Consider the following 26,962-nt stretch of genomic DNA (forward strand, 5'->3'; position numbering starts at 1 on the left):
AGCAGGAGCAGCAGCCCGCAGAACCGACTCTATTTCTAAGCAAACGGAGAGGGTGACACTTGTCTTGCCACCTGCCCGCTATTGTTGTAATGCATGTTCTCCTGTTTCATGACCTTTCGTTAAGACTGTTCCCACAGTCACAACCACGCTTCTCTCTCAAGTAGAGGGGGCGCCCGGGCCAAGAGGATTTCGCTCCATGCGGGTTTCTTACACCGTGCTTCGGAGTCTATGTTCAGGCAAGCGGCATCTGCATCGCACAGAACCGAGTCTGTTTTCCCCAAGAATGCTGTGCTTTCCTAGAGGGGATGCCCAGGCAAAGAGGCTTTCGCTCTATGCGGGATTCTGCCACCGTGCTGCCAATACTAGGCTCAAGCAAGCAGCAACAGCAGCCCAGAGAACCGACTCTTTTTTCCCAGCGACTGCTATGCTTTTGCATAGGTTTTCAGCTTGGCCTGAACCGCACTTCGCTGCTGCTTCCTCAGCAAGGCTTTGGACGTTCGCTCTGTCGTGTCAGGGAAGGAGATCTGCGGGAGAGCTGGTGCCTCTTGGCCTTGTTCTCCCGGGCTCCAGGGTCGCACCCTGGGTTCACCGTGCCAGGCTGAACTTCACAGACACAGCCAACACCCTGCAGCAGCGTGCGTGGCCTAGGGTGACACTCACTGCCATCTGCCATCTCCTGGCGTATTAAGGCTTGGCCTTTTGCTCTGGCATTTAGGCGGACTCGGGGACTAGTCCAGTGCCTTCACCAAAGGAAAGGAGAGGCGACAGGAACCCTGCACTGCGCCCGTGCACTGGGATGGGGAGCTGTGGGGGACAGTCCCCTCTTCTTCCCCGACACACCCCCTGCCACCTCGAACGCTGCCACCTCTTGGAGGAAGATGGCATCTAACTGCGCTATCTTCCAGCGAGCTGTATCTGCGAGTTCCGGGTATGGCGCCTGGTGGCAAGGCCACGTCTAGCCTAGGGACAGGTGGCCTTGGAGATTCTGTCCCCTTGGGACAACAGGCACATAGAACAGGCCTGCCTTCTGCCCAGACTCCTTCCTCAGAGTGGAGTATGCGCGTCTGCCCTAGCCTTCCCCTCGTGTCTTTCTAAAGCTAGGATTCCGTCTCTACGCACAGGGAGCGGGTGACGCTTGTCTTGCCACCGTCCCGCTGTTCATCCCAGGGCAGGCTCTCCGGCTTTGCGACTGTTTCCCGACAACAAGGCCAACGGCTCCTTCTCTTCTCCAGGGGAGGCGTTCTGCTCCTTCCCCAGACTTGTTCCCGGGGAGCACGGTGACAGCCGTGTCCCTATCCATAAGGCCCTTTCAAGATGTGCATCCACGCTTCTCTCGCAGGCAGTGGGGATCCTAGGACCCAAAAATTTCGCTCCATGCGGGTTTCTTCCACCGTGCTGCACAGACTAGTTCAGGCAAGCATCAACAGCATCCCACCATGTGACTCAGATTTCCCATGGAATGCTGTGCTTTCCCAGACGAGGAGCCTGGTCAAAGAGGCTTTCCCTGTAGGGTGGTATCTCCTACCTTGAGACTTGGCCTAGGCAAGCAGGAGCAGCAGCCCACAGAACCGACTCTGATTTCTAAGCAAACGGAGAGGGTGACACTTGTCTTGCCACCTGCCCGCTATTGTTGCAATGCATGCTCTCCTGTTTCATGACCTTTCGTTAAGACTGTTTCCACAGGCACAACCACGCTTCTCTCTCAAGTAGAGGAGATGCCCGGGCCAAGAGGATTTCTCTCCATGCGGGTTTCTTACACAGTGCTTCGGACACTATGTTCAGGCAAGCGGCATCTGCATCGCACAGAACCGACTCTGTTTTCCCCAAGATGCTGTGCTTTCCTAGAGGGGATGCCCAGGCAAAGAGGCTTTCGCTCTATGCGGGATTGTGCCACCGTGCTGCCAATACTAGGCTCAAGCAAGCAGCAACAGTAGCCCAGAGAACCGACTCTTTTTTCCCAGCGACTGCTATGCTTTCGCAGAGGTTTTCCGCTTGGACTGAACCGCACTTCGCTGCTGCTTCCTAAGCAAGGCTTTGGGCATTCGCTCTGACGCGTCAGGGAAGGAGATCTGCGGGAGAGCTGGTGCCTCTTGTGCTTTGCTCTCCCCGACTCCATGGTCGCACCCTGGGTTCACCGTGGTAGGCTGAACTTCGCAGACACAGCCACCACCCTGCAGCAGCGTGCGTGGTCTAGGATGACACTCCTTCCCAACTGCCATCTCCTGTCATAGTAAGGCTTGGCTTTTGCTCTGGCGTTCCGGCGGACTCGGGCACTAGGCCAGTTCCTTCCCCATAGGAAAGGAGAAACGAGAGGAACCCTGCACAGTGCCCGTGCACTGGGATGGTGAGCTGTGGGGAACTGACCCCTGTTCTTCCCCAACGCACACTCTGCCACCCCCAACGCTGCCACTTCTTGGAGGAAGATGGCATCTGGCTGCCCTTTCTTCCAGGGAGCTGTATCTGCTAGTTCCGGGTATGGCGCCTGGTGGCAAGCCCACGTCTGCCATAGGGATAGGTGACCTTGGAGATGCTGTCCCCTTGGGACAAGAGGCACACAGAATTGGCCTGCCTTCTGCCCAGACTCCTTGCTCAGAGTGGAGTATGCGCTTCTGCCCTAACGGTCCCCTCGTGTCTTCCTAAAGCCAGGCTTCCGTCTCTACGCATTGGGAGTGGGTGAAGCTTGTCTTGCCACCGTCCCGCTGTTCTTCCCAGGGCAGGCTCTCCTGCTTTGCGACTGTTTCCCCCAAGGACAACGGCTCCTTCTCTTCTCCCGGGGAGGCGTTCTGCTCCTTCCCCAGACTTGCTCCCGGGGAGCATGGTGATAGCCGTGTCCCTATCCTTAAGGCCCTTTCCAGATGTGCATCCACGCTTCTCTCGCAGGCAGTGGGGATGCTAGGGCCAAGAGAATTTCGCTCCATGCGGGTTTCTTCCACCGTGCTGCACAGACTAGCTCAGGCAAGCAGCAGCAGCATCCAACAAAGCGACTCAGATTTCCCAACGAATGCTGTGCTTTCCCAGAGGAGGAGCCTGGGCAAAGAGGCTTTCGCTGTAGGGTGGTTTCTCCCACCTTGAGACTTGGCCTAGGCAAGCAGGAGCAGCAGCCCGCAGAACAGACTCTGATTTCTAAGCAAACGGAGAGGGTGACACTTGTCTTGCCACCTGCCCGCTATTGTTGCAATGCATGCTCTCCTGTTTCATGACCTTTCGTTAAGCCTGTTTCCATAGGCACAACCACGCTTCTCTCTCAAATATAGGGGATGCCCGGGCAAAGAGGATTTCGCTCCATGCGGGTTTCTTACACCATGCTTCGGAGACTCTGTACAAGCAAGCGACATATGCATCGCATAGAACCGACTCTGTTTTCCCCAAGAATGCTGTGCTTTCCTAGAGGGGATGCCCAGGCAAAGAGGCTTTCGCTCTATGCGGGACTCTGCCACCGTGCTGCCAATACTAGGCTCAAGCAGGCAGCAACAGTGCCCAGAGAACAGACTCTTTTTTCCCAGCGAATGCTATGCTTTCACTGTGGTTTTCAGCTTGGCTTGTACCGCACTTCGCTGCTGCTTCCTCAGCAAGGCTTTGGGCGTTCGCTCTGTCGCGTCAGGGAAGGAGATTTGCGGGAGATCTGGTGCCTCTTGGGCTTTGCTCTCCCGGGCTCCATGGTCGTACCCTGGGATCACCGTGCCAGGCTGAACTTAGCAGACACAGCCACCACCCTGCAGCTTGCCTGAACATAGTCTCTGAAGCACGGAACTTGCAGATACAGCTCCCTCGAAGAAAGGGCAGTCAGATGCCATCTTCTTACATGAGGTGGCAGCGTTGGGATGGCAGGGGGTGTGTCGGGAAGAAGTGGGGACAGTCCCTTACAGCTCACCATCCTAGTGCACGGGGGCTGTGCAGGGACAGCCTTTCCTATGGGGAAGGCACTGGCCTAGTCCCCGAGTCCCCCTGAACGCCAGAGCAATAAGCTCAACCTTACTACAATAGGAGAAGGCAGTTGGCATGGAGTGTCATCCTAGACCACGCATGCTGCTGCAGGTTGGTGGCTGTGTCTGCGTAGTTCAGCCTGGCGGAGTGAATCCAGGGTGCGAACATGGAGCCCCGGAAATCAAGTCCCAAGAGGCACCAGCTCTTCCGCCGATCTACATCCCTGACGCGACAGAGTGAACGCCCAAAGCCTTGCTGAGGAAGCAGCAGCGAAGTGCGGTTCAGGCCAAGCTGAAAACTTCTGAGAAAGCATAGCAGTCGCTGGGAAAATAAGATCGGTTCTGTGGGCTGCTCTTGCGGCTGCATTAGCCTAGTATTGGCAGCACGGTGGGAGAATCCCACATAGAGCGATAGCCTCCTTGCCTGGGCATCCACTCTAGGAAAGCACAGCATTCTTGGGAAAAACAGAGTCATTTCTGAGCGAGGCGGATGCCGCTTGCCTGAACATAGTCTCCGAAGCACAGAGTAAGAAACCCGCATGGAGCGAAATCATTTAGCCCGGGCATCCCCGCTACTTGAGAGAGAAGCGTGGTTGTGCCTGTGGAAACAGCCTTAACGAAAGGTCATGAAACAGGAGAGCATGCATTGCAAAAATAGCGGGCAGGTAGCAAGACAAGTTTCACCCTCTCCGTTAGCTTAGAAATCAGAGTCGGTTCTGCGGGCTGCTGCTCCTGCTTGCCTAGGCCAAGTCTCAAGGTGGGAGAAACCACCCTACAGCGAAAGCCTCTTTGACCAGGCTCCTCCTCTGGGAAAGCACAGCATTGTTTGGGAAATCTGAGTCGCTTTCTGGGATGTTGCTGCTGCTTGCCTGAGCTAGTCCAGGCAGCACGGTGGAAGAAACCCGCATGGAGGGAAATTCTCTTGGCCCTAGCATCACCACTGCCTGCGAGAGAAGCGTGGATGCACATCTGGAAAGGGCCTTAAGGATAGGGACACGGCTGTCACCGTGCTCCCCGGGAGCAAGTCAGGGGAAGGAGCAGAACGCCTCCCCGGGAGAAGAGAAGGAGCCGTTGGCCTTGTTGTCGGGAAACAGTCGCAAAGCAGGAGAGCCTGCCCTGGGATGAACAGCGGGACGGTGGCAAGACAAGCGTCACCCGCTCCCTGTGTGTAGAGACGGAAGCCAGGCTTTAGGAAGACACGAGGGGACGGCTAGGATAGACACGCATACTCCACTGTGAGAAAGGAGTCTGGGCAGAATGCAGGCCTGTTCTGTGTGCCTCCTGTCTCAAGGGGACAGCATCTCCAAGGCCACCTGTCCCTAAGGCAGAAGTGGGCTTGCCATCATGTGCCATACCCGGAACTCGCAGATACAGCACCCTGGTAGAAAGCGCAGCCAGATGCCATCTTCCTCCAAGAGGTGGCAGCGTTGGGGCTGGCAGGGGGTGTGTCGGGGAAGAAGAGGGGACAGTCCCCCACAGCTCCCCATCCCAGTGTACGGACGCTGTGCAGGGTTCCTGTCGCCTCTCCTTTCCTATGCGGAAGGCACTGGCCTAGTCCCCGAGTCCGCCTGAATGCCAGAGGAAAAAGCCAAGCCTTACTACGCCAGGAGATGGCAGTTGGCAGGGAGTGTCATTCTAGACGACGCACGCTGCTGCAGGGTGGTGGCTGTGTCTGCGAAGTTCAGCCTGGCACGGTGAACCCAGGGTGCGACCATGGAGCCCGGGAGAGCAAGGCCAAAGGGCACCCGCTCTCCCGCAGATCTACTTCCCTGACGCGACAGAGCGAACGCCCAAAGCCTTGCTGAGGAATCAGCAGCGAAGTGTGGTTCAGGCCAAGCTGAAAACATCTGCGAAAGCGTAGCAGTCGTGGGAAAAAAGAGTCGGTTCTCTGGGCTGCTGTTGCCTCTTGCTTGAGCCTAGTATTGGCAGCACGGTGGCAGAATCCCGCATAGAGCGAAAGCCTCTTTGCCTGGGCATCCCTTCTAGGAAAGCACAGCATCTTGGGGAAAACAGAGTCGGTTCTGTGCGATGCAGATGCCGCTTGCCTGAACATATTCTCTGAAGCACGGTGTAAGAAACCCGCATGGAGAGAAATCCTCTTGGCCCGGGCATCCCCTCTACTTGAGAGAGAAGCGTGGTTGTGCCTGTGGTAACAGTCTTAACGAAAGGTCATGAAACAGGAGAACATGCATTGCAACAAAGCGGGCAGGTGGCAAGACAATTGTCACGCTCTCTGTTTGCTTAGAAATCAGAGTCGGTTCTGCGGGCTGCTGCTCCTGCTTGCCTAGGCCAAGTCTCAAGTTGGGAGATACCACCCTACAGGGAAAGCCTCTTTGACCAGGCTCCTCTTCTGGGAAAACACAGCATTCGTTGGGAAAACTGAGTCGCTTTGTGGGATGCTGCTGCTGCTTGCCTGAGCTATTCTGCGCAGCACGGTCGAAGAAACCCGCATGGAGCGAAATTCTCTGGGTCCTAGCATCCCCACAACCTGCGAGAGAAGCGTGGATGCACATCTGGAAAGGGCCTTAAGGATAGGGACACGGCTGTCACCGTGCTCCCCGGGAGCAAGTCTGGGGAAGGTGCAGAACGCCTCCCCGGGAGAAGAGAAGGAGCCGTTGGCCTTGTTGTCGGGAAACAGTCGCAAAGCAGGAGAGCCTGCCCTGGGAAGAACAGCGGGACGGTGGCAAGACAAGCGTCACCCGCTCCCTGTGCGTAGAGACGGAAGCCTGGCTTTAGGAAGACACGAGGGGATGGCTAGGGCAGACACGCATACTCCACTCTGATGAAGGAGTCTGGGCAGAATGCAGGCGTGTTCTGTGTGTCTCCTGTCCCAAGAGGACAGCATCTCCAAGGCAACCTGTCCCTAAGGCAGAAGTGGGCTTGCCACCACGCACCATACCCGGAACTCGCAGATACAGCTCCCTGGTAGAAAGGGCAGCCAGATGCCATCTTCCTTCAAGAAGTGGCAGCGTTGGGGGTAGCAGGGGTGTGTCGGGGAAGAAGAGGGGACAGTCCCCCACAGCTCCCCATCCCAGTGCATGGGCGCTGTGCAGGGTTCCTGTCGCCTCTCCTTTCCTATGGGGAAGGCACTGGCCTAGTCCCCGAGTCCGCCTGAACTCCAGAGCAAAAAGCCAAGCCTTACTACGCCAGGAGATGGCAGTTGGCAGGGAGTGTCAACCCTAGCTTAGATTTTCATGTGCCTGTCCCCAGTGGCCCGTTCTTCAATACCAACTTATATTCCAACATGTGGTCCCTGAGCCACACAACAGAATCCATCCTGTCGCTTAAGGATATCTTGCTCTTGGTAGCTGTGTCCAAGACTCAGTGTAAGAGAATCCTGCATGGCCCCTGAACGCCCCAACATTCTAACGTCTCCGTGGATACAAACCAGCATTGTGATCCAACATCATGAAACTCCATGCCATGAAAACTTCATGTCAACACCAGTGACTTTGAACTTCACCCCAGTGTCACCAGTATGAAAATGCCATTTCTTCATCTGCAACAGGCACTGGAGGTGGGCTTTTCAGGCAGGAGTGCTCTGCTCCCCAAACTTTCCACATGGGGGACCCTGGAGCCTGCAAACGAGGTTCCACCAGTCCATTAGAAGGAAGCCTTGATGTTTCGAGCATCTCAAGCCCCAGGGTGGGAAATCCTCCAAGGCTTCATGACGCCTCCCCTCCATTTGCTGGTCATCATAGACACAATCTCCAGTATGAGCAAACATCTGGCATCCGCCCTTACTCAGGTGCTGGATGTCTCGAATCAGCTGCTTCACACTGGAAGTGCCTTCTGCTTGTCACTGAATTTAACCATAGCTTGTGTTAACAATTCCATCCTCAACTTCTTGGTCCCCAAGCCCTCTTGATAGGGAATTCTGGAGCCACAATGCAACATTCTGCCTGCCCCATAGAAAGAAGAAGTGCCTGGTGAGTCTGCCCAGAAACCCCACATCATGGCCCTTGACAGCACCATAATATCATGGGCTCTAAGACTCTGTCTCACACAGCCAGAGCCACGACCTCTAGGCAACAGAGTGGGCCCATTATCCTGGAGGTGGACCTGCCATGGCCCGAAGCCATCATATCTACAAAACCTGGGTATTCAGGCATCTGTCCCCAGACCGTAGCTCAAATCCCTGCCTATGGGGGAACCTGAAGCACAGGATTATTCCTCCTTTCCGATGGCAGAAACCTGGCTGTTGAGATGGGTGTCTTATCCTCAGAGTGGGAACCAGCTGCATGGCCCATGAGACTAGGTCCACTCATGGGAGACGCCCTGGGCACAGACAGGTATTGTGACCATCAGCATGAGCCTCCTATCAAACAAACACCCTCAGTAGCTAGACCAGGAGTCCACAGACTGGGCCTGCCAGGTCCCTAGGGCCAAATCCTCACCCTCGTTTGTGCTTTCCAGGTGCCCAGACCCAGAACCTGTCTCTCAAATCCCTATTTTGGGGGTCCCCTGAGACGAAAAACATCAGCCTTCCCTTCTCCGAGAGACACCAAACACTGGGAGCTGGGCAGAATCTCCAGAGAAGAAGAATATCACGTGGCTTCATGAAGCCACCCCTACCTTTTAGGACCATCCTGGACACACAATCCCGATAGAAAAGCCTGAGCTACCGCCTCCATGACACCTTAATTTCAATACATTATGAGCTGCCCTCAGGGCCTGCTGATCGGTCTTGTGAGCACCTCAGCCCTCACCCTAACACTGGTTCACGTTTGCAACTTCTGTTCCCAAAGTCCTGGCCCACATGCCCTCCAGAATGGGGCCTCCAGTCCCACACCGGACGAGTGTGCCTACACTCCTGAAGGAAACTGCCCTTCACTGTTGCCCAAACCCTGAATATGAGAAGCAAAGTACAAAGCCTCTGAGCCCACCTCATTTTCGAAGAACGCTCTGGACCCAAATACGCATTCGGACATACAAATACACCCCTGCCTCCAGGCAGACATCCAAGTCAAAAGCCCTGAGTCAGAAGTTTGAACCTGACATGACTATAGGACTTCATCGATACCCTAGTTTGGATGTTTAGACTCCTGTCTGCAGAGGCTATTTATTCAATACCAACTTATATTCCAGCATGTGTATCTTGAACCACACAACATAACCCCTGCTTTCCCAGAAGGATACCTTTCTCTTGGTAGCTGTGTCCGTGTCTCAGTGTAGGAGAATCCTGCATGGCCCCTGACCACCAAAACATTCTAACTTCTCCCTGGATACAAACCAGCATTGTGATCCAAAAGCATGACACTCCATGTCAACTCAGCCCTCTTAGAACTTTGTCCCAGAGTTACCAGATCGACCCTGCCATGTTCCTGAGCTGCAATGGTCAATGGATGTGTGCTTTCCAGTCATCTAAGCGGGAGAGCACTGCTACCCAAACTTTCCATATGGGGCACACTGGAGCAAACAAACCAAACTCCCCCTGTCCAGTAGAAGGAAACCTTGCTCTTTGGAGCATCTCACAAGCCACAGAGTGGGAAATCTTCCATGGCCTCTTGACCCCACACCACCATTGTCTGTCATCATAGGCACAAAGTCCAGTGTAAGCAAACATCTGACATCTGCCCTTACACAGGTGCTGGATGTCTCAAATCAGCTGCTGCACACTGGAACAGCCTTCCGTTTGGCACTGAATGTAACCATAGCTTGTGTTTAAAATTCCATCCTCACCCTCCTGATCCACAAGACCTCTTGATAGGGAATTCTGGAGCCACATCAAAGCATTCTGCCTGCCCCATAGAAAGAAGAAGGGCCTGGTGAGTCTGCCCCCAAACCCCACATGTGAATCAATCTGCTCGGCCCCCAAGGGAACCCTGATTTAAAGGCTGCCCTGGCCACTACTGCTGTGTCTGACAGAGCCTGAGCCCCGACCTAGTGTTACCCACTCAGAGAGCGGGCCCCATATCCAGCATCTGACACCGGCCATGGCCCAAGGCCATCATCTCTACCCATCCTTGGTATTCAGTCACCTGTCCCTAGACTTTTGATGGAATCCCTGCCAATGGGAGAACCGGAAGCATAATAGAGAATCCCTCCCTCCCCATGACAGAAAATCTTGTGTTGGGATGGTTGTCCATCCCTCAGAGTGGGAGCCAGCAACATGGCCAATGAGACTACGCCCACTCCGGAGGGCCACCATGGGCACAAACAGGCATTGTGACCATCACCCTGAGTATGCTTTCAAACAAGCACTCTCAGTGGCACCAGCAGAATCCCGCATTGCAGGCCAGGTACGCCCCTATGCCGACATCCTAAGCCTTTTTGGGATTTTCCAGGCGCCCAGACCAAGATCCCGTCTCTGGAATCCCTGTTATGGGGAAGCCATATGATGGAATACAGCTCTCTTCCCTTCCCCGAAAAAGCCACTAAACTATGGGGAGCTGCCAGGATCCTTAGAGAGGAAAAAACTCCCATTGACCTATGAGGCCACAGCTGCATTCTGAGGCCATCCTGGACAAACATTCCAGATAGAAAAGCCTGTGCTACTGCCTTCCAGTCACCCTAATTTCAGTTCCTGACAAGCTGCTCTCCAGGTCTATGTATTTGGCCTGCAATCCCCTCACCACTAATCCTAACCCAAATTTGTGTTTGCAGACTTCTCTCCCAAAACCATGGCTCTCATGCCATCCAGGAAGGTGTCTCTGGACCACACCAAGGACTGTGCCTGCCATCCCCAAGGAAACTGCCCATCATAGTTGCCCAAACCTCTCAAATTAGGAGATACCTGCTAGGTCCCTTAGCCCACCCCAAAACTGGCAGCCGCTCTGGATGCAAATGCACAGTCTGAAACACCCTTATCACCTACATCCAGGCAGACAGCCAACTAATTGCTCCTGAGTCAGAAGATAGAACCTGACATGCCCCTAGGACCTCATTGGAACCCTAGATTAGGTTTTCAGGCAACTGTCCTCCGAGGCCTATTCTGGAAGAACAACTTATGATACAACATGTGGGCTCTGGGACACACAACAGAACTTCTTCTGTCCCCAGAACCATACTGTGCTCTTCAACCTGTGCCAAACCCTCAGGGTAGGAGAAACCTGCCGGACACCTTAGCCACAAGCACATTCTAAAATCTTCCTGGTAACAAACCAGCATTGTGACCCATCTGCAAGAGAGTCCATGTCAACTCAAGGCCTTGATACTTCACCCAAGAGCCACCAGAATGAACCTTCTATGTACCTCACCTACAAAAGTCAATGGAGATTTGCTTTCTAGGCATCGATGATGGAGAGCTCTTCTACCCAAACTTTTCACATGGGAGACACTGAAACAAACAAACAAACCAGACTCCACTGTTTGGAGCATCTCACAAGCCTCAGCGTGGGACATCCTCCATGGCCTCTTGAAGCCAAACCTCCATTTGTTGGTCTTCATAGACACAAACTCTAGTGTGAGCAAACATCTGACATCCGCCCTTACTCAGGTGCTGGATATATCGAAAAAGACACTTCACATTGGAAATGCGTTCCGTTTGGCACTGAATTGTATAGTAGCTTGTGTTTTCAATTCCATTCTCACCCTACTGCTCCCCAAGGCCTCTTGATATTAAATTCTGGAGCCGCAATGCAGCATTCTGCCTCCCCCATAGAAAGAAGAAGTGGCTGGTTAGTCTGCCCAGAATCCCCACATGAGGATCAGTCTGCTCGGCCCTGGATGGAACCCCAATTTATAGACTTCCCTGGACACTAGTGTTGTGTCTGACAGAGCCTGAACTCCGACCTAGTGTCAGTCACTAAGAGAGCAGGCCCCATATCTAGCATGTAGTTTGGCCATGGCCCAAGTCCTTCATCTTTACCCATACTTGGTATTCTGGAACCTTTCCCCAGACTTTGCTGAAATCCTTCAAATGGGGGAACCTGAAGCACTATAGAGTACTACTCCTTCCCCATGAAAGGAAACCTGGCTGTTGGGATGGGTGTCCAGCCCTCAAAGTGGGAGCAAGGTACATGGCCAATGTGACCACGCCAACTCCTTAGGGCTGCCCGGGGCACAAGCAGGCATTGTGAACCTCACCTGAGTATGCTTTCAAACAAACCCTCTCAGTCCACCACAAGGTTCCCGCATTGCAGGCCTGATATGCCCCTAGGCCCAAATCCTAACCTTTGGTGAGATTTTCCAGGCGCCCAGACCCAGATCCCGTCTCTGGAATCCCTGTTTTGGGACACCTCTAAGATGGAAAACAACACTCTTCCTTCCCCAAAAAAGCCACCAGACTAAGGGGAGCTGCCAGGATCCTTAGAGAGGAAGTCTCCCATGGACCCATCTGACCTCAACTACATTCCGAGGTCATTCTGGACACACCACCAAGATAGAAGAGTCTGTGCTACCATCTTCCAGTCACCCTATTTACAGTTTCTGACGAGCTGCCCCCCCAGGTCTATGCATTGGGCCTGCTATCGCATCGTAACTAACCCGAACCCGAAACCGAATTTGTGTTTGCAGACTTCTCTCCCAAAACCATGGCTCACATGCCCTCCAGGAAGGGGTCACTCGATGTGCACCACAGGACTGTGGCTGCATTCCCTAAAGAAATTGTGCCTATGACAGTTGCCCAAACCTTACAGATTAAGAGAAACCTGCAAGGCCCCTGAGCCCACCCCAATTTTGGTGACCGCTCTGGATGCAAATGCGCAGTCTGAAACAACCTGATCAGCTACATTCAGGTAGACAGTCATGTCAATGGTCCTGAGTCAGAAGATTGAACCTGACATGCCCTTAGACCTCATTGGAACCCTTGATTAGGTTTTCAGGCATCTGTCCTCAGGGGCCTATTCTGGAATACCAAATTTTGATACAACATGTGGTCCCTGAGACACACAACAGAACATTTCCTGTACCCAAGGTAACCATGCTCTTCGACCTGTGCCAAACCCTCAGAAGAGGAGAATCCTGCATCGCACCTTAGCCACCAGCACATTCTAAGATCTCCCTGGTAACAAACCAGCACTGTGACCCATCTGAAAGAGATTCCATGTTAACTCATGACCCTTGGAACTTCGCACCAGCCACCAGAATGAATCTACCACATTCCCCAGCTGCAATGGAGAATGGAGGTGTGCTTTCCAGGCATCCATGTCGGAGAGCTTTGCTACCTAGAATTTCCACATGGGGGACCCTGGAGCAAACAAATCAGATTCCACCTATCCAGTACAAGGAATCTTACTGTATGGAGCATCTCACAAGCCTCAGTGTGGGAAATCCTTTACGGCCTCTTGACGCCACCCTTCCATTTGTCATTCATCATAGACACAAATTCCAGTGTGCACAAACATTGGACAACCGCCCTGACTCAGGTGCTGGATCTCTAGAATCACCCACTGCACATTGGAACTGCCTTCTACTTGGCACTGTATTTAACCATAGCTTGTGTTTACAATTCCATCTTCACCCTACTTGTCCCCAAGCTCTATTAATAGGGAATTCTGGGGGCACAATGCAGCATTTTGCCTGCCCCGTAGAAAGAAAAAGTGCCTGGTGAGTCTGCCCAGATCCTCCTCATGAGGATCCACCTGCATGGCCCTCTACAGTGCCCTAATATCATAGGCCACCATGGACACAAAAGCTCTGTCTGACATAGCCTGATCCACGATCTCCAGTCAGCCACCTAGACATTGGGCCCCATATCCTGCAGGCCCCATATCCTGTCGTGGCCCGAAAGCATCATCTCTGCTCAACCTGGTTATTCAGGCATCTGTCCCCAGAACTTAGCTCAAATCCCTTTCTATGGAGGAACTTGAGGCACAGTGTTCTCCTCCTTGCCGATGGCAGGAAATCTGGCCTGTGAAACGGGTGTCCAACCCTCAGAGTGGGAACCAGCTGCATGGGCCTTCAGATCATGGTCAATCATGGGAGACGCCCTGGGCACAAACAGGCATTGTGACCCTCAGAGTGAGCCTGCTTTCAAACAAACCCCCTCTGTAGCTCCAACAGGAGTCCACAGAGCAGGCTTACCAGGTTGCTACTGCCAAATATTCGCCCTCGTTGGTGTTTTCCAGGCACCCAGACCCAGAAACTGTCTCCGGAATCTCTCTTTTCCGCTTCCCCTGAGACTGAAAACAGCAGTCTTCCCTTCCCCCAGAGATACCAAACTCTTGGGAGGTGGGCGGAATACCCAGAGAGGAAGAATCTCCCATGGCCCCATGAAGCCAACCCTACCTTTTGTGACCGTCTTGGACACAGAATCCAGACAAAATAGCCTGCACAACCCCTCCACGACACCTTCAGTTCAGTACACTATGAGCTGCACCCAGGGCCTGCAGATCAGGACTGTGATCACCTCGGCCCGCACGCTAACCCTCGTTCGCATTTGTAGATCTGTCCCCAAAGCCCTGGCCCACATGCCCTCCAGGATGGGGCCTCTGGTGCAACACCAGATGATTGTGCCAACCCTCCTGAAGGAGAGTCTACACTTCACTGTTGCCCAAACCCTGAAGATTAAGAGCAAAGTAAATGCCCCTGAGCCCATGTCAATTTCGAAGGACGCACTGGACAGAAATGTGCATTCTGACACACAATGAGCACCGGCCTCCAGGAAGACATCCAAGTCAAAGTCCATGAGTCAGAAGATTTGACCTGACATGCCCCTAGGACTTCATCGATAGGCTAAATTAGATTTTCAGGTGCCAGCCCCAGAGGTCTGTTCTCCCATACCAAATTATATACCAACACGTGGTCCCTGAGCCACACTACAGAACCCCTCCTGTCCCCAGAAGGATACCTTGCTCTTGGTAGCTTTGTCCAAGACTCATGTAGGAGAATCCTGCATGGCCCCTGACCACCCCAACAGTCTAACATCTCCCTGGATACAAACCAGCATTGTGATCCAACAGCATGAAACTCCATGTCTACTCAGGCCAGAAGGAACTTTTCCCCAGAGCCACCAGATCGAACCTGCCATGTTCCTCATCTGCAGTGGTCAATGGAGGTGTGCTTTCCAGGCATCCAAGCGGGAGACCTCTGTTACTCAAACTTTCCATATGGAGAATGGTGAAACAAAAAAACCCAGTCTCGCCCTGTCCAGTAGAAGGAATCGTTGCTGTTTGAAGCATCTCACAAGCCCCAGCGTGGGAAATCCTCCATGGCCTCGTGATGCCACCCCTCCATTTGGTGGTCATCATAAACACATTCTCCAGTATGAGCAAACATCTGACATCTGCCTTACTCAGGTGCTGGATATCTCAAATCAGCCAGTACACACTGGAACTGCCTTTTGCTTGGCACTGAATTTAACTGTAACTTGTGTTTACAATTCCATCCTCACCCTCCTGGTCCCCAAGCCCTCTTGATAGGGAATTCTGGAGTCATAACACAGCATTCTTCATGCGCCACAGAAAGAAGTGCCTGGTGAGACTTCCCAGAAACCCGACATGAGGATCCACCTGCCTTGCCCTTGATGGCACCCTAATATCATAGGCCACAAGGAGTACTCAGTCTCAGTCTGACACAGCCTGAGCCATGACCTCTAGTCTGGCATGCATACAGTGGGCCCCATAAACTGCTGGTGGGACCTGCCTTGGCCCAAAACCATCACATCTGCTCAACCTGGATATTCAGGCATCTCTCCCCAGACTATAGCTCAAATCCCTGACTAAAGGGGAACCTGATGCACAAGAGTACTCCTCATTCCAGATGGCAGGAAACCTGGCTGTTGAGATCGGTGTCCAACAATCAAAGTGGGAAATAGCTGCAAGGCCCATGAGTCCACAGACACTCTTGTTAGTCACCCTGAGCACAAACAGGCATTGTGACCCTCAACGTAGCCTGCTTTGTAACAAACGCCCTTGGTAGCTAGACCAGGAGCCGGCCGAGCGTGCCTGCCAGGTCACTAGTACCAAATGCTTACCCTAGTTCGTGTTTCATTGGGCCCAGGCACAGAACCTGTCTCTGGAATCCCACATTTGGGTGTTCCCTGAGATGGAAAACAGCAGTCTTCCCTTCCCCCAAGACACCAAACTCTTAGGATCTGGGCAGAATCCCCAGAGACGAAGAATCTCCCATGACCTCATGAAGCCACCCCTACCATTTGCAACCATCCTGGGCACAAAATCCCGACAGAAAACCCTGTGCTAACGCCTCGAAGACACCTTAATTCCAGTACATGATGCATTGTCCTCAGGGCCTGCATATCGGGCTTGTGATCACCTCGGCTGTCACCCTAACCATCGTTCGTGTTTGCAGATTTCTGGCCCCAAAGCCCTGGCCCACATGCCCTCCAGGATGGGGCCTCTGGAACCACACCAGACGATTGTGCCTACCCTCCCGAAGGAAACTCTGCCCTTCATTGTTGCCCAAACCCTGAAGATTAGGAGCAATATACAAAGTATCTGAGCCCACCTCAATTGCGAGGGAAACTCTGGACTGAAATGTGCATTCTGGCACACCATGAGCACCTGCCTCCAGGCAGACATCCATGTCAAATGCCCTGAGTCAGAAGATTGATCCTGACATGCCCCTAGGACTCCTTCGATACCATAGATTAGATTTTTAGGTGCCTGTCCCCAGAGGCTTTTTCTCCAATAACAACTTAAATTCCAACATGTGGTCCGTGAGACACACAACAGAATCCCTCCTGTCTCCAGTAGGATAGCTTGCTCTTGGTAGCTATGTCCAAGACTCAGTGTACGAGAATCCTGCATGGCCCCTGACCACCAAAACATTCTAACTTCTCCCTGGATACAAACCAGCATTGTGATCCAACAGCATGAAACTCCATGTCTACTCAAGCCACTTGGAACTTCGCCCCAGAGTCACCAGAAGGAACTTTCCATGTTCCTCAGCTGCAATGGTCAATGGAGGTGTGCTTTCCAGGCATCCATTTTAGAGAGCTGTGCTACCCAAACTTTCCATATGGGGTACGGTGGAGCAAACAAACCAGACTCGCCCTGTCCAGTACAAGGAATCCTTGCTGTTTGGAACATCTCACAAGCCCCAGTGTGGGAAATCCTCCATGGCCTCGTGACGCCACCCCTCCATTTGGTGGCCAACATAGACACAAAGTCCAGTGTAAGCAAACATCTTACATCAGCCCTTACTCAGGTGCTGGTATCTCGAAACAGCTGTTGCACACTGGAACTGCCTTTTACTTGGCACTTAATTTAACAGTAGCTTGTTTTTACAATTTTCTGGAGACAAAATGCAGCATTCTGCCTACCCCACAGACAGAAGAAGTGCCTGGTGAGTCTGCCCAGAAGCCCCACATGTAGATCCACCTGCACAGCCCTCAATGTCACCCTAATATCATAGGCCACCATGGGCACTCAGGCTCAGTATGACACAGCCTTAGCCACGACCTCTAGTCAGCCACACAGACAGTTTGCTCCATATCCTGCAGGTGGTACCTGTTGTGGCCCGAAGCCTTCACATCTACTCAACCTGGTTGCTCAGGCATCTTTCCCCAGACCATAGCTCAAATCCCTGCCTATGGGGGAAACGGAAGCACAGGAGTACTCCTCCTACCCAATGGCAGGAATCCTGGCTGTTTAGATGGGTGTCCAACCCTCAGCGTGGGAAACAGCTGCATGGCCCATGAGACCACAGTAACTCATGGGAGCCGCCTAGGGACAAACAGGCATTGTGACTCTCAGTGTGAGTATGCTTTCGAACAAACCACCTTGGTAGCTGGACCAGGAGCACACAGGGCAAGCCTGCCAAGACCCTAGGGCCAAAACCTCACCCTCGATGTTTTCCAGATGCCCAGTCCCAGTACCTGTCTCTGGAATCCCTCTTTTGGGGGTCCTCTGAGACAGAAAACAGCAGTCTTCCCTTCCCCCCAGACACACCAAACTCTAGGGAGCTGGGCAGAATCCCCAGAGTCGAAGAATCTCCCATGGCCCAATGAAGAATTCTTTACATTTTGCGACTGTCCTAGACACAGAGTCCAGACAGAAAAGCAAGTGCTACGGCCTCCATGACACCTTAATTTCAGTACACTATGAGGTGCACTCACGCCATGCAGATTTGGCTTGGGATCACACCAGCCCTCACCCTAACCCTAGTTTGCGTTTGCAGATTTCTGTCCCCAAAACCCTGGCCCACATACCCTCCAGGATGGGACTTCTGGTGCCACACCAGATGAGTGTGCTTACACTCCCAAAGAAAACTCTGCCCTTCACGTTTGCCAGAACCATGAATCTTAGGAGCAAAATACAAAGCACCTGAGCCCAGCTCAATTTCAAAGAACGCTCTGGACCCAAGTGCATATTCTGATACACAATGAGCACCTGCCTCCAGACAGACATCCAAGTAAAAGGCCCTGAGTCAGAAGATTGAACCGAACATGCCTCTAGGAATTCATCGATACCCTAGCTTGGGTTTTCGGTCTCCTGTAACCAGAGGCCTGTTCTCCAATACCAACTTGTATTTCACCATGTGGTCCCTCAGCCACACAACAGAAACCCTCTTGTCCCCAGAAGGATACCTTGCTCTTGGTAGCTGTGCCAAGACTCAATGCAGGAGAATGCTGTTTGACCGCATGACAACCGTGACAACCCCAGGATTCTAACATCTCCCACAACTACCAACATTGTGACCCAACAGCATATAACTCCACGTCAACTCCGGCCTCTTGGAACTTCGCCTCAGAGGCCCCAGATCAAACCTGCCATGTTCCTCAGCTGCAATGGTCAATGGAGTTGTGCTTTCAGGCATCCATGAGGGAGAACTCTACTACACATACTTTCCATAATGTGGACCCTCTAACAAACAAAACAGACACCACCTGTCCACCAGAAGGAAACATTGCTATTTGGAGCATCTCACAAGTCACAGTGGGGGAGATCCTCCATGGTCTCATGACGCCAGCCTTCCATTTGGCAGTCATCATAGACACAAACTCCAGTGTGAGAAAACATCTGATATCCACCCTTACTCACGTGCTGGATATCTCGTATCAGCCGCTGCACCCTGGAACTGCCTTCTGCTTGTCACTGCATTTAACCGTAGCTTGTGTTTACAATTCCATCCTCACCCTCCTTGTGCCCATGCCGTCTTGATACAGAATTCTTTTTTTTTAAAAGATTTTATTTGACAGAGAGAGAGAAATCACAAGTAGGCAGAGAGAGAGGGGAGGAAGCAGGATCCCTGCGGAGCAGAGAGTCTGATGCGGGGCTCGATCCCAGGACCTGAGATCATGACCTGAGCCGAAGGCAGAGGCTTTTACACACTGAGCCACCCAGGCGCCCCTTGATACAGAATTCTTTAGCCACAATGCAGCATTCTGCCTCCCCCACAGAAAGAAGTGGTGTCTGGTGAGTCTTCCAAGAAACCCCACATTAAGATACACCAGCATGGCCCTCGATGGGACCATAATATCTTAGGCTGCCATGGGCGCTCAGGCTCTGTCTGACACAGCCTGAGCTATGACCTTCAGTCAGCCACGCACACAGTGGACCTCATATAGTGCATGTGGGACCTGCTGTGGCAAGAAGCCGTCACATTTACTCAACTTGGTTATTCAGGCATCTCTACCCAGACCATAGCTCAAATCCCTGCCTATGGGGGAAATTGAAGTACAGGAGTACTCTTCCTTCGCGATGGTAGGAATCCTGGATGTTGAGATGGGTGTCCAACCCTCAGAGTGGGAACCAGCTGCATGGCCCATGAGACCACAGTCACTCATGGGAGCCGCCCTGGGCATAAACAGGCATTGTGACCTTCAGCGTGAGCCTGATTTCAAACACACCCGCTTGATAGCTGGACCAGGAGCCTGCAGAGCAGGTCAGCCAGGTCCCTAGGGCAAAAACCTCACACTTGTTCATGTTTTCCAGGTGCCCAGACCCAGAAACTGTCTCTGGAATCCCTCTTTTGGTGGTCCCCCGAGACGGAAAACAGCAATCTTCACTTCCCCCAGAGACACCAAACTCTTGGGAGCTGGGTAGAATCCCCAGAGACGAAGAATCTCCCACGGCCCCATGAAGACTCCAATACATTTTGTGACCATGCTGGACACACTATCCAGACAGAAAATTCTGCGCTACTGCCTCCACGACTCCTTAATTTCAGTACACTATGAGCTGCCCTCAGGGCCTACAGATGGGTCCTGCAGATCACTTCGGCCCTCACTCTAACCCTAGTTTGCGTTTGCAGATTTCTGTCCCCAAAGCCCAGGCCCACATGCCCTCCAGGATGGGGTCTCTGGAGCCCCGGACAAATGTGCATACGTTCCCGAAGGAAACTCTGCCCTTCACTGTTACCAAAACCCTGAAGATTAGGAGCAAAGTACAAAGCCCCTGAGCCCACCTCAATTTAAAGGAAAACTCTGGACCCAAATGCATCTTCTGACACACAATGAGGAGCTATCTTCAGGTAGACATCCAAGTCAAAGGCCCTGAGTCAGAAGATTGAACCTGACATGCCTCGAGGACTTCATCTATACCTGAACTTATGTTTTCAGGTGCCTGTCGCCAGAGACCTGTTCTCCAATGCCAACTTATATTCCAACATGTGGTCCTTTAGCCACACAACAGAACTTCTCCTGTTCCCAGAAGGATACATTGCTTTTGGTAGCTGTGTCCAAGACTCAGTGTAGGAGGATCCTGCATGGGCCCCTGACCACCCCAACATTTAACCTCTCCTTGGATGCAAACCAGCACTGTGATCCAACAGCATGAAACTCCATGTCAACTCAGGCCTCTTGGAACTTCGCCCCAGAAGCACGAGATCGAACCAGCCATGTTTCTCAGCTGCAAAGGTCAATGGAGTTGTGCTTTCCTGGCATCCATGCGAGATTGCTCTGCTACCCAAACTTTCCATATGAGGGACCCTGGAGCAAAGAACCCAGACTCCCCCTGTCCAGTCGAAGGAAACCTTGCTGTTTGGAGCATCTCACATGCCCCAGCTTGGGAAATCCTCCATGGTCTCAGGATGCCACCACGCCATTTGTCAGTCTTCATAGACACAAACTCCAGCGTGAGAAAGCATCTGACATCCGCCCTTAGTCAGGTGCTGGATATCTCAAATCAGCCACTGCACACTGGAGCTGCCTACCGTCTGAGACTGATTGAACCGTAGCTTGTGTTTACAATTCCATCATCAACCTCCTGGTCCACAAACCCACTTGATAGGGAATTCTGGAGCCACAACGCAGCATTCTGCCTACGCCACAGAAAGAAGTCCTACCTGGTGATTCTGCCCAGAAAACCCACATGAGAATCCACCTGCATGGCACTCTAATATCATAGGATGCAATGGACACTCAGGCTCTGTCTGACACATCCTGAGCCACAACCTCCAGACAGCCATGCAGACAGTGGTCCCCGTATTCTGCAGGTGGGAAATGCCGTGACCCGAAACGGTCATCTCTACTAAACCTGGGTATTCAGGCCTCTCTCCCCAGACCATAGCTCAAATCCCTTCCTATAGGGGAACCTGAAGCACAGAAGTACTCCTCCTTCCTGATGGCAGGAAACCTGGCTGTTGAGATGGGTGTCCAACACTCAGAGTGGGAACCAGCTACATGGCCCATGAGACCATGGCCACACGTGGGAGCCTCCTTGGGCACAAAGAGGCATTGTGACTCTCAGTGTGAGCCTACTTTCAAACAAACTCCTTCGGTAGCTGGACCAGCCTGCAGAGCGGACCTGCCAGGTTCCTAGGTCCAAATCCTCAACTTCATTCGTGTTTTCCATGTTCCCAGAACAAGGATCTGTCTCTGGAATCCCTCTTGTGGGTGTCCCCTGAGACGGTAAACAGCAGTCTTCCCTTGCCCCAGAGACACCAAACTCTTGGGAACTGGGCAGAATCCCCAGAGATGAGGAATCTCCCATGGCACCATGAAACACTCCTACATTTTGCAATTGTCCTGGACACACAATCCAGACAGAAAAGTCTGTGTTACTGCCTCTATGACACCTTAATTTCAGTACAATATGAGATGCACTCAGGGCCTGCAGATCGGGCCTGTGATCACCTCGGCCCTCACCCTAACCCTAGTTCTCGTTTCCAGATTTCTGGCCCCAAAGCCATGGCCCACATGCCCTCAGGACGGGGCCTCTGGAGCCACACCAGACGACTGTTCCTACTCTCCCGAAGAAAGCTCTATCCTCACTGTTGCCAAACTCCTGAATGTTAGGGTCCGTGATCAAAGGAACGAGACTGATACAAAGCGAAGGTCAAGCAAAGCTTTATTTCGCGCCAAGCATCATGAATCGCACTGACCGGTCAGGGCTTTCTTTTATAAAAGATGACAACTTTGACCCCGGCGAGCCTACTCCCAATGAGGTTGCTGACATCTAGGTCGTTTCTCACTGTGTCACTGCTGAGGGTCCTGGAGTGTGGGGCAGGGCCGCTGGCACCGCAGGCGTCAAGGGACCACTGACAACTGGACCGCAGATGTCTCAGGACCGCAGGCGTCGAGGGACCGCTGACAACTGGACCGGAGATGTCTCAGGACCGCAGGCGTCGAGGGACCGCTGACAACTGGACCGCAGATGTCTCAGGACCGCAGGCGTCGAGGGACCGCTGACAACTGGACCGCAGATGTCTCAGGACCGCAGGCGTCGAGGGACCGCTGACAACTGGACCGCAGATGTCTCAGGACCGCAGGCGTCGAGGGACCGCAGACAACTGGACCGCAGATGTCTCAGGACCGCAGGCGTCGAGAAACCGCTGACAACTGGACCGCAGACGACTGGACTGCTGGGCCGCCAGAGGCTGCAGGCTGCAGGCGATGGCTCGGGGCCGCCACCGGAGGCTGGAAGCTGCAGGCGGCGGTGCTCGGGGCCGCCGCCGGAGGCTGGAAGCTGCAGGCGGCGACGCTCGTGGCCGCTGCTGGAGGATGGAAGCTGCAGGCGGCGGCGCTCGGGGCCGCCGCCGGAGGCTGGAAGCTGCAGGCGGCGGCGCTCGGGGCCGCCGCCGGAGGCTGCAGGCGGCGGCGCTCGGGGCCGCCGCCGGAGGCTGCAGGCGGCGGCGCTCGGGGCCGCCGCAGGAGGCTGGAAGCTGCAGGCGGCGGCGCTCAGGGCCGCCGCCGGAGGCTGGAAGCTGCAGGCGGCGGCGCTTGGGGCCGCCGCCGGAGGCTGGAAGCTGCAGGCGGCGGCTCGGGGCCGCCGGAGGCTGGAGGCTGGACCGCCAAACGCGGTTATAGCTCTTACAAGAGCTGTTACAGCTCTTCTATACACCGTTGACTCCCCTGCTCTTCTGCGACTTCCACCGCTCTCTGCTCCACTTCACCGCTCTCCGCCGACTTCACCGCTCTCCGGGGACTTCCACCGCTCTCCGCCGACTTCACCGCTCTCCGCGGACTTCACCGCTCTCCGCCGACTCCATCCCTCCTGTAGCAGCCGCTGCTCTCCTGCAGCAGCCCCCAGTCCTCCTGCAGCAGCCCCGGCTCTCCTGCAGCAGCCCCCCTTGGCAGCCTGGCAGAGCAACCTTTATGGGTGTGGTTAAGCCCCGCCCCTACACAGGTGGCCAATTGAATTCCAACCTTCCCAGTGGATATACATACGGCCTACTGATTGGATGACTCCACTCAGTCTGCCCCACCCTTACACTGACTATTAGGAGCAAAGTAAAAAGCACCTGAGCAGAGTACATTTTGAAGAACGCTCTGGACCCAAATGTGCATTCTGACACAAAATGAGACCCTGCCTCCAGGCAGACATCCAAGTCAAAGGCCTTGAGTCAGAAGATTGAACCTGACATGCCTCTAGGACTTCATCGATACCAGAGCTTAGATTTTCAGGTGCCTATCCCCAGGGGCCTGTTACCCAATACCAACTTATATTCCAACATATGGTCACTGAGCCACACTACAGAACCTCTCCTGTCCCCAGAAGTATACCTTGCTTTTGGTAGCTGTGTCCAAGTCACAGTGTAGGAGAATCCTTCATGGCCCTCTGACCACACCAACATTCTAACTTCTCCATGGATTCCAACTAGCATTGTGATCCAACAGCATGAAACTCCATGTCAACTCAGGCTGCTTGGAACTTATCCCCAAAGCCACCAGATCGAACCTGCCATTTCCTCAACTGCAATGGACCATGGGGGTGTGCTTTCTAGGAATCGACATGGGAGAGCTCTGCTACCCAAACTTTCCATATGGGGGACCCCGGAGCAAGCAAACAAAAATCCCCCTGTCCAGTAAAAGGAAACCTTGCTGTTTGGAGTATCTCACAAGTCACATCATGGGAAATCCTCCATGGCCTCTTGGGCAACCCCTCCATTTGTCGGTCATCATAGACACAAACTACAGTGTGAGCAAACATCTGACATCCACCCTTACTCAGGTGCTGGATAGTTAGAATCAGCCTTCTGACTGGCACTGGATTGAACTGTAGTTTGTGTTTACCATTCCATCCTCACCCTCCTGGTCCCCAAGGACTCTTGATAGGAAATTCTGTTGCCATGATGCAGCAGCATTCTGCCTCTCCCACAGAAAGAAGTACTTGGTGAGTCTGCCAAGAAAGCCCACATGAGGATCCATCTTCATGACCCTTGACGGAACCCCAATATCATAGGCCACCGTGGGCACTCAGGCTCTGTCTGACACAGCCTGAGTCACGACCTCCATTCAGCCACGCAGACAGTGGGCCCCATATTCTGCAGGTGGGACCTGTTGTGGCCCAAAGCCATCACATCTATTAAACCTGGATATTCAGGCATCTCTCCACAGACCATAGCCCAAATCCCTGCCTATGGGGGAAACTGATGCCCAGGAGTACTCCTCCTTCCCGATGGCAGGAAACCTGGTTGTTGGCATGGTTGTTCAACCCTCAGAGTGGGAACCAGCTGCGTGGCCTATGAGGCCACAGTCACTCACAGGAGCCATCCTGGGCACAGAGAGACTGATGTGACCATCAGCCTGAGCATGCTTTCAAACAAGCCCTCTCAGTTGCACCACCAGGATCCCGCATTGAAGGCCTGGTATGCCCCTAGTACCAAATACTAACCCTTGTTGGGATATTTCAGGGACACAGACCCAGATCCTCTTTCTGGAATCCCTGTTTTTGGTCACCCCTGAGATGGATAACAGCACTCTTCACTTCCCCAAAAAAGCCACTAAACTATTGGGAGCCGCTAGGATCCTAAGAGAGGAAAAATCTCCGTGTACCCATGAGAAAACATCTGCATTCCGAGGCCATCTGGGACAAGAGTCCAGATATAAAAACTTGTGCTACTGCCTCACATCACCCTAATTACAGTTCCTGATGAACTGCCCTCCAGGTCTATGCAATGGGCCTGTGATCACATCGCCACTAACCCTAAGCCTAGTTTGTGTTTGCAGACGTCTCTCTCTACCATGGATCACATTCCCTCCAGGATGGTGTCTCTGGAGCCACACCACAGGACTTTGTCTGCCATACCCATGGAAACTTTGCCCAACCCACTTGCCCAAACCCTCCAGATTAGAAAAACCTGCAAGGCCCGTGAGGCCACCCCAATATTGGAGGCTGCTCTAGACACAAATGCACAGTCTGAAACACCCTTAGTCCCTACATCTAGGCAGACAATTAAGTCAATGGTCCGGAGTCAGAAGATTGAAACACACAGGCCCCTAGGACCTCATTGGAACCCCAATTAGGTTTTCATGTATCTGTCCTCAGAGGCCTGTTCTGGAATACCAACTTATGATACAACATGTGGTCCCTAAGCTACACAGCAGAAAAACTACTGTCCCCAGAAGGAAAACGTGCTCTTGGACCTGTGTCAAATCCTGAAGTTAGGAGACTCCTGAATGGCACATTAGCCACCAGCATAGTCTAAGATCTCCCTGGTAACAAATAAGCATTGTAACCCCTGTGCAAGACATTCCATGTCAACTCAAGGCCTCGGTAATTCATGCCAGAGCCACCAGAACGAAACTGCTATGATCCTCAGCTGCGTGGTCCATTGAGATACGCTTTCTGGCATCCATGCAAGAGAGCTCTGTTACCCAAATTTCCATATGGCGGACCCTGGAGCTAAAACGCCAAACTCCAACCGTCCGGTAGAAAGAAACCTTGCTGTTTGGAGCGTCTCACAAGCCTCAGCGTGGGAAATCCTCCATGGCCTCTGGATGCCAACCCTCCAATTGTCGGTCATCATAGACACAAACTCCAGTGTGAGCAAACATCTGACATACACCCTTACTCACATGCTGGATATCTCGCATAAGAAGCAGCCCTTTAGAACTGCTTCTGCCTGGCACTGAATTTAACTGTAGCTTGTGTTTACAATTCCATCCTTACTCTACTGGTCCCCAAGCCCTCTTGATAGGGAATTCTGGAGCCACAACGTAGCATTCTACCTTCCTCATAAAAAGAAGAAGTGCCTGGTGAGTCTGCCCAGGAACCCCACATGAGGATCAATCTACTCCTGCCTTGAGGGAACCCTGATTAATAGACTGCCCTGACCACTAGTGCTGTGTCTGACAGAGCCTGAGCCCCGACCACATGTCAGCCTTCCAGAGAGCGGGGCCCGATTCCAGCATGTAAGACCGTCCATGCCCCAAGGCCATCATCTCTACCCATCCTTGGTATTCAGGCATTTGTCAACAGAGCTTTGCTGGAATCCCTGCCAATGGGGGAACCGGAAGCACAATGGAGAACTCCTCCTTTCCCATGGCAGGAAACCTGGTTGTTGGAATGGGTGTCCAACCCTCAAAGTGGGCGCCAGCTGCATGGCCAATGAGACCACGCCCACTCCTGAGAGCCGCCCTGGGTACAAACTGGCATTGTGACCCTCAGCCTGAGCATGCTTTCAAACAAGCCCTCTCAGTTACACCACCAGTATACCGCATTGCAGGCCTTGGACACCCCTAGGCCCAAACCATAACCCTTGATTGGATTATCCAGGCGCCCAGACACAGAGCCTGTCTCTGGAATCCCTGTTTGGGGACACCTCTAAGATGGAAAACAGCACTCTTCCCTTTCTGGAAAAAGCCACCAAACTATCGGGAACTACCAGGATTCTTTGAGATCAAATATCTCTCATGGATTCATGAGACAACACCTGCATTCTGAGGCCTTTGTGGACACACAATCCAGATATAAAAGCCTGTGCGACCACCTAGAGTCACCCTAATTACAATTCCTGACAATCTGTCCTCC

This window comes from Neovison vison, chromosome 7, assembly GCF_020171115.1.
Source record: "Neovison vison isolate M4711 chromosome 7, ASM_NN_V1, whole genome shotgun sequence".
Lineage (NCBI taxonomy): Eukaryota > Metazoa > Chordata > Mammalia > Carnivora > Mustelidae > Neogale > Neogale vison.